The sequence below is a fragment of the Capsicum annuum genome, chromosome 2, assembly GCF_002878395.1.
Source record: "Capsicum annuum cultivar UCD-10X-F1 chromosome 2, UCD10Xv1.1, whole genome shotgun sequence".
Taxonomy (NCBI): domain Eukaryota; kingdom Viridiplantae; phylum Streptophyta; class Magnoliopsida; order Solanales; family Solanaceae; genus Capsicum; species Capsicum annuum.
In genome coordinates this window covers 118688315-118695426 of record NC_061112.1, presented here as the reverse complement: position 1 = coordinate 118695426, position 7112 = coordinate 118688315, and the positions used below count along the sequence as shown (strand labels likewise).

At 37.3% G+C, this 7112-nt stretch overlaps 1 protein-coding gene across 4 annotated transcripts in view; it reads left to right on the top strand.

Moving 5' to 3' along the window:
- Positions 1 to 438, top strand: part of LOC107859116 (putative F-box/LRR-repeat/kelch-repeat protein At1g11620) — a 13433-nt gene extending 12995 nt beyond the window's left edge. For all 4 annotated transcript variants that reach the window (XR_007052255.1, XR_007052256.1, XR_007052257.1 and 1 more), the window contains one exon: positions 128 to 438. The gene's annotated coding sequence lies outside the window, so the exon portion shown is untranslated. The remainder of the gene's footprint in view (positions 1 to 127) is intronic.
- Positions 439 to 7112: the final 6674 nt, after the last annotated feature.

Sequence of the window (7112 nt, the reverse complement as noted above, 5' to 3'; positions counted from 1 at the left end):
CATGCTTTCTTGTAGGCTTTCTGCTTTTTGCATACATTTTGTATGTTAGATTTTCCATTCAGTAATAAAATTTAACTCATAAAATTATATTTCTGATAAACTTACAGACATCTTTTTGATGATGCAGCACGAGCGAAGACTTCATGAGGGCGCTGTGACAACTCTCAGTATTCGCTTCATAACATCCGTCTTTTGTTCTCTTTTCGAGTAATTTCTGACCTTCTACTTGTTTGCACATGTGAATTCTCTGGTCTGACTATGATCAAAGACATTTTGTTCATATGAATCATGTAAGCAATTGTTGTATCAAACATCTAGAACTTGCCAAGTTTACAGCTGTGAAATTGTAATTGTAGTCCTAAGGAGCAGTCAGTAAGAAGTTTACACTGATGCTTTGCAACTTGTGATCAATAAGTTTGAGTCCTTAAACTGCTGTTATGTTGTTTTCTGTGTCAAGAAATTGTTAATTGCATAACATCATCTGATTTTCAACGTTTTAAAAATATACTAGTAAAGCAGGCAACCTATTATTTTCAGTAGTGTTGTGAGCTTCCAAATCCAAGAGAACTGAGAAATTGACTGAGAAAGGACGGCAGAGTTGTTTATACATTGACTGAACTGAGAAACACACCACTAGGCTCTAAACTCCATACTAATTTATAAAATCGAGGCATGTAGCAAGAGAAGATTTGTTGAGTAACATGGTTGGGTAATCCAAAAGGAATTGGAGTCAGGTCCCAATCATTATTACATCATATCAAGGCCAAACAAAACTGGCAATGGCGTAACTGGAGAGGGCCTGCAATTTCACTCCTAAGCTTAACAGTTGGTTTAATCCACGGATCAGACCACGGATCATGACTTGGGATATTCCAGGAGTAGTGCACAATGTCCCCAAATTCTGGATGGAAATTCCAAATGGCTTCAAGCCTGAAAGGGTGTGTTAGGTATGAAGGAAAATATTTTCTATGGTCCAAGATTTATTTTCTTGTGATTGGTATGGAAACAAAATCTATTATTCTAAAAGCATTTGTATATATCTAACATAAAATCTCGCTCGCCTCTCTCTATCTCTCTCAATCTCTATAGTTAGGCAAACTATAGCTACTATACATAATAATGGTATCAATTAATTATAAAGAATGAACAGCCTATCAATTAATTCCCTCTATATTCATTTGAATCTTTTTAGTTAAGAGCTTGAATCCCCTCTTCATTCAATTTCAATCTCCTTCTTGGACTTTCCAAGATATGAATTCCAATTCCTAATAATCAGACTTTCGACAAAGTAGTAACTATCACATAAAATAGTAACATATCTCTATGAAACCATGAAACAAATCAAAAATTTGATCGAACTATATCTGTTTGCAATTATCATCTCCAAGCAGGATTGCAATTAAATAATAAGTGCAATAATGTAAATTAGATCATGTGAATTAGTAAACTGAGAAAAGATTTTTGACTGGCAAAGTGATAGGAATAAATAACTTGAAATCATTCAACTTGTTATCTCAGGCTGCTTTGCCAATATATTTTTGAAAACATTGAAAAACAAAATATGTTCTTCCATTAATAATTTCTGGACAGAAAAATATTTGGCAACGACATTACAGCAGCTGTAGCCTGTAAGGACTTAAACTTACGAACCACAAGTTGCAAAGTATCAGTCTGAACTTCATTACAATTACATGACATGATTCATCTGAACGAAATATCCTTAGTCATAGTCAGACCAGAGAATTCACATATGCAAAGAAGGTCAGAAACAACACTAAAAGGGAACACAAGACAAATGTTACGAAGCGAATACTGATAGTTGTCACAGCCTCTAGCATGAAGCCTCTGCTCTCCCTGCATCATCATGAAAATGTCACGTAAGATTCCTCATAATATATTTTTTATGAGTTACATTTTAACTATATGTAATGGGAATTGGGAGAATCCAACAAATAAGATGTTTCTTTACTATTACCATCAACACTAACTGGAATATTAGTAGTACTTCAAGGACAAAATTTTCACTAAAAATCCTACTAGAAAACATGTTTTTTACTAATAGCATCTAGTCATCAACTCTAACTGGATTATTACAAGTACTTCAAGAATATTCAAAGAAAAAAAATGTTCCACTAATCTGTACAAAAATGTTTCTAATATCTTGCTATTAGATATTCGTCAAAGATTTTATGTTTGTAATATTGAAAAAGTATTACTCCCACCTTTCATTTTATATGTCGTCTTTGAGAACTCGGAATCAAAATAAACCAAGAGATAAATAAAGTGATCAAAATAGGCCACATATTTAATAAGTGATCAAAATAAACCACATATTAGTTTTACAAAAAGTTTTATAAAACGTAATAATTAATTACGTTTTACACGTAGATAAAAAAATTAGTGTGTTATCCCATCATAAATGTAATAATTTATACCCTATTTTGATAAGGCAGAATACATCGACAGGCCCTTCATGTTGGCGTCATCTTTCACTTTGACACCTCAAATGGACGTTGGTCACTTTTGACACCTCAAGTAGCGTACGGGTATGCCATTTTGGCACCTTTTGCACAATTCACAAAAATATATAGTGTGTGTGTATTACACGCGCTATAACGTGTAAAGTAATTAATATAACGTGTAAAGTGACCAATAATAATAGGACATTTGTCATTTTTTAGCCAAATAATTAATTTAAATTAAACAATTAAATTAAATTCAAAAAATTACCTACCCCACCCCCACCCCACGCCAAAACCCCGTCAGTCCTCTTCTCCAAACACTCCGCCCCCACTTCCACCCCATCCCATCCCAACCCCCAATCATCTTCTTCAAACACCCAACCTCCACCCCTACCCACCCCACCCCACCACCCAAATCCAAACGCCGCGCAGACCCATCCACCCACCCGAATCCAAACGCCGCCCTCAACCTTCTCCCTACAATCATCTTCACAATCATCTTTTTCAAATTCAGGAAGATGAAAAAGTTCAAAACTGAAGAAATATGAGATTTGTCACAAAATATTCAAAACTTCTCAAGCTTTAGGTAGTCATAAAACCATTCATAAGATCAAGAATTGCAACAACTACGAACACGAGGCAACTCAAATTCAGCTAATTTATCAAATGGATGCATAGTTCTTAACATGCCAGCATCAATGGAAGACGATTTTAGCCAAGTGAATTTTTAGCAAGAATAAGAATTTGTATGAGGGTTAAATTGTCATTAAGTAAATTTTCAATCTTTTTCATGCAAATTTTTCTTGGATGGGGTTTTGCTTATTTGTAGAAAAGTAATAATCTTTAATTCCTTTTGATTTTTGGGTTGCTGTAACTTGTAACACACATTGCTTTGAAACTTTTATAAGCAATCTGAAAAATTTGTTGCAGATACATAAAAAAAAAACAGTGAGAGATTAAATTAATTCACCAAATGTGATGTTCTTAAATTAATTCACCAAATGTGATTTTCTTCTTCTGTTATTGTTGATGTGTATACCACATGGGTATAGAGAAAAAAGAAAGGAAGATGGGTATTAAGAAATTATATGACTAGTTAGTTAAGAGAAAAAAGGATTGGTACTAAGAAAATTTATGGTAAATAATAATTAAATATCTATAATTAAATTTATTTTATTTATATGAGTGAATTTTTTAATTATATGATTAGTTAAATTTTTATTTTAGATTCAATTTAGTTATTATTCACCCAACAAAATTAATTAAATTAAATATTATTTACAAATCGGATTCGTATGAAAGTGAACAAACTTCTAAATGTGTATCTCATTTTTAAATATCTTTCAATAATTTTCATCATTAATAAGTTTAACATTGACAAAAATAGTGGATAAAAATAAGGAAGAAGGTATAAATTAATGAAGATAAGCTAATATATTATTTGTGGGCCAACTTGAATGTCACATCAGCTGAAAAGAGACTTCTACGCGTTTTCATGTAGGTGCAACACATACACCATGCCAACTCTGTAAAGGGTATCAAAATGGTACACCCGTATACTAATTAAGGTGCCAAAAGTGACCAACGCCAAAGTGAAAGATGACGCCAAGTCGAAGGGTCTGTCGATGTATTCTGTCTTTTGATAACTTATTACTTAAATAGTAGCAATACAAGTCACAAGTTGTTTTGCATTTTGTTTTCTTGGAATTACCTTTCCTTTACATTTGCCTTTCCTTTTCCCTTTTCCTTTGCCTTTAGCTGGCACCATCATTTCCGGGAAGTCGCCGGAGGTTGAATTTCAGAGTGGACAAGGGTTTTGAGTGTTTAACAAGGTCCAACAAGGAATTTTACTCCCTTACTTTAAGTTGGTGATAGCCGGATCTAAGGTCTATGTTGGAAAAATAAATCGCACCTTGCAACTGATCAAACAAATCATTTATTCTCGGAAGGGGATACTTGTTTTTGACAGTGACTTTATTAAGCTAACGATAGTCAATGCACATACGTAAAGAACCATCTCTCTTCCGTACGGATAGCACAGATGCACCCCAAGGAGAGACACTAGGCCTTATGAAACCTTTGTCTAACAAATCTTTGAGTTGCTCTTTCAACTCTTTAAGTTCCGCGGGCACCATACGGTTGGGAGGAATAGAAATGGGTTGGGTGTCGGAAAGAAGATCAATATCGAACTCTATCTCTCTATCGGGAGGTATCCCTGAAAGATCTTCCGGAAACACGTCAAGAAACTCATTAACAATATTGACTTACTGGAGAGTTGGAGTCTCAGACTTAGTGTCTTTGACTCTAACCAAATGATATATGCAACCTTTGGTAATAAACTTTCTGGCTTTGACATATGAGATAAAGTGACTCTTAGGGGATACGAAATTTCTGGACCATTCTAAAACTGGCTCACCAAGAAGCTGAAATTTGACCATATAGGTACGACAGTCTATAGATGCATAGTAAGAGAGAAGCCAATCCATACCCAAGATAACATCAAAATCCACCATGTCTAACTCTATCAGATCAGCAAACATGACTCTACGAAGGACTGTAACAGGACACTTTTTATACACTTTATGGGAAACAATAGATTCACCCACTGGGGTAGAAACTAGGATAGGCTCGGGAATATTTTTGGGATGCACTTCAAAGTTCACAGCAACCAGTGGGGTCACATAAGAAAAATTTGACCCAGAATCCAAAAGCACATAAACATCAAAATGAAAAACACGAAGCATACCAGTAACAACATCTGGAGAGTCCTCCTGCTCCTAGCGGGATAGTAAAGCATAGAACCGGTTCTGGCGCTGACCGCCAGCGGTGCTAGAAGAAGCGCCCTGAGTAGGGGATGGACGAGTTACCGGAGCTGGAGCACTAGCAGTCTGAGTCTGGGGGTGAATATCATTTTTCCCCTGCCTGCTTGGCATGTGGGCACTCTCTAAGTCTGTGACCCAGGTCATCACACCCAAAGCAGCCTCTCTTCTCACCCCAACACCCACCCGGATGGGTCCTACCATACTTAGCATACGGAGGATAATTATGCCTGCTACCAACACTATGATAAGACCTAGACATAGATGGCTTATTTCCTTTGTCCTGCCTACCTCCAGGCGCAGAAGCGCTAGCTGACAATGGTGCTGGCATAGAGAACAGCTCTAAAACTGAGAGCGATTCCCTCCCTGAGACCTGGTCTGACCATAATCGTGTTGCTCGGATCTAGCCCTCTTATTTCCCCTTACTCTATCTCTCTCCTTGAGCTTGTATGCTTCTATCTTCTGGGCATGAAACATCAACCTAGCCAAATCCATATCCCTATTTAACATAGCATTCATGCACTCCTTCAATACCAAACCCAAAACACCTATCACGAACTTGCTCATGCTAGAGCGAGCATCAGCAATCAAGTTAGGTGCATATTTGGCCAATTGGTTGAACTTCAAGCAGTACTCCTTAACAGTCATGGAACCCTGCCTCAAATTCATGAACTCCTCTACTCTCGCCTCCCTTATCTCCAATGGAAAGAACTTATCCAGGAATGCATCCTGGAATATCTGCCAAGTCATAGGGGCAACACCTTCCTCTCCCTCCTTCTTCCACACAACAACCCAGTCATGAGCAATGTCTTTCAACCTGTAGGATGCCATCTCAATATTTTTTTCCTCAGATACGTATATCACCCGCTTAATCTTCCTCACCTCCTCAAGAAATAACTGTGGGTCTTCACTTACCTTAGACCCGTAGAACTCTAGCAGATTCATCCGCATGAAATCACAAATTCTAGTAACAACTGAGTCACCTCCCTACTGAGGTAGAACTGGGGCCTGATTTGCCTGAACATTGGCGGTGACAGCTTGGGCCAGGGTCTGAAAGGCTGCCCGAAAATTAGCATGGGATACATTTGCATTAAGGGGATCAGTGGGTTGAGGTTGCTGATCATTGTTGTTTCTACGAGCTCGAAGAGGAGGCATTTCCTGAAACAAGAGAGCACAAATCAATATCTGAGAGAGACAAGTTTAAGCACGATGGACTTGAAAGAAAAAAATAACTTTTTCCTAAAACTTCTCGTAGCCTCTTGCTCATAGATGTGGCGTGCTACACACCGATGATCAAGACTCTACTTAACGCGACTTGTCAGACTCCCTAGGACTCCTTAAACCTTAGGCTATGATACCAAGTTTGTAACGCCCCGAAAATGGATCCCGAGATGTCACACAGTGTTTAAAGCTACAAGTAGCCCCAAGCTAACCCTTGAGCATGCTAAAATATCTAAACACATAAGTAAAGATGTTGAAAGCAATATCAGGAAAACCCATTGTATCAAGTCTAAATGAAATGCGGATAAGTACTATAAAATTAACAAAATACGGAACCTCTAACAATTCTGACAAATCTAGCCTGACAAGCCTCTACTACTCAATGTTCTATTGATCCATTGGGACAGGCCCCAACTAATTTGAACTCAAAAGAACAAAAGTAATCAACTCATAATAAAACTAAAGGTCTGAATAACGCGTCCTCGAATTATGAGGACTCACCACTGCAGAAGGTGTAGATTAACGTGCTCGGGAATCACTATCAAGGATGGGACTGAGCACCTAAACCTACATTACTAGAAAATATAGCCCACATACGAGTATGTGGGTC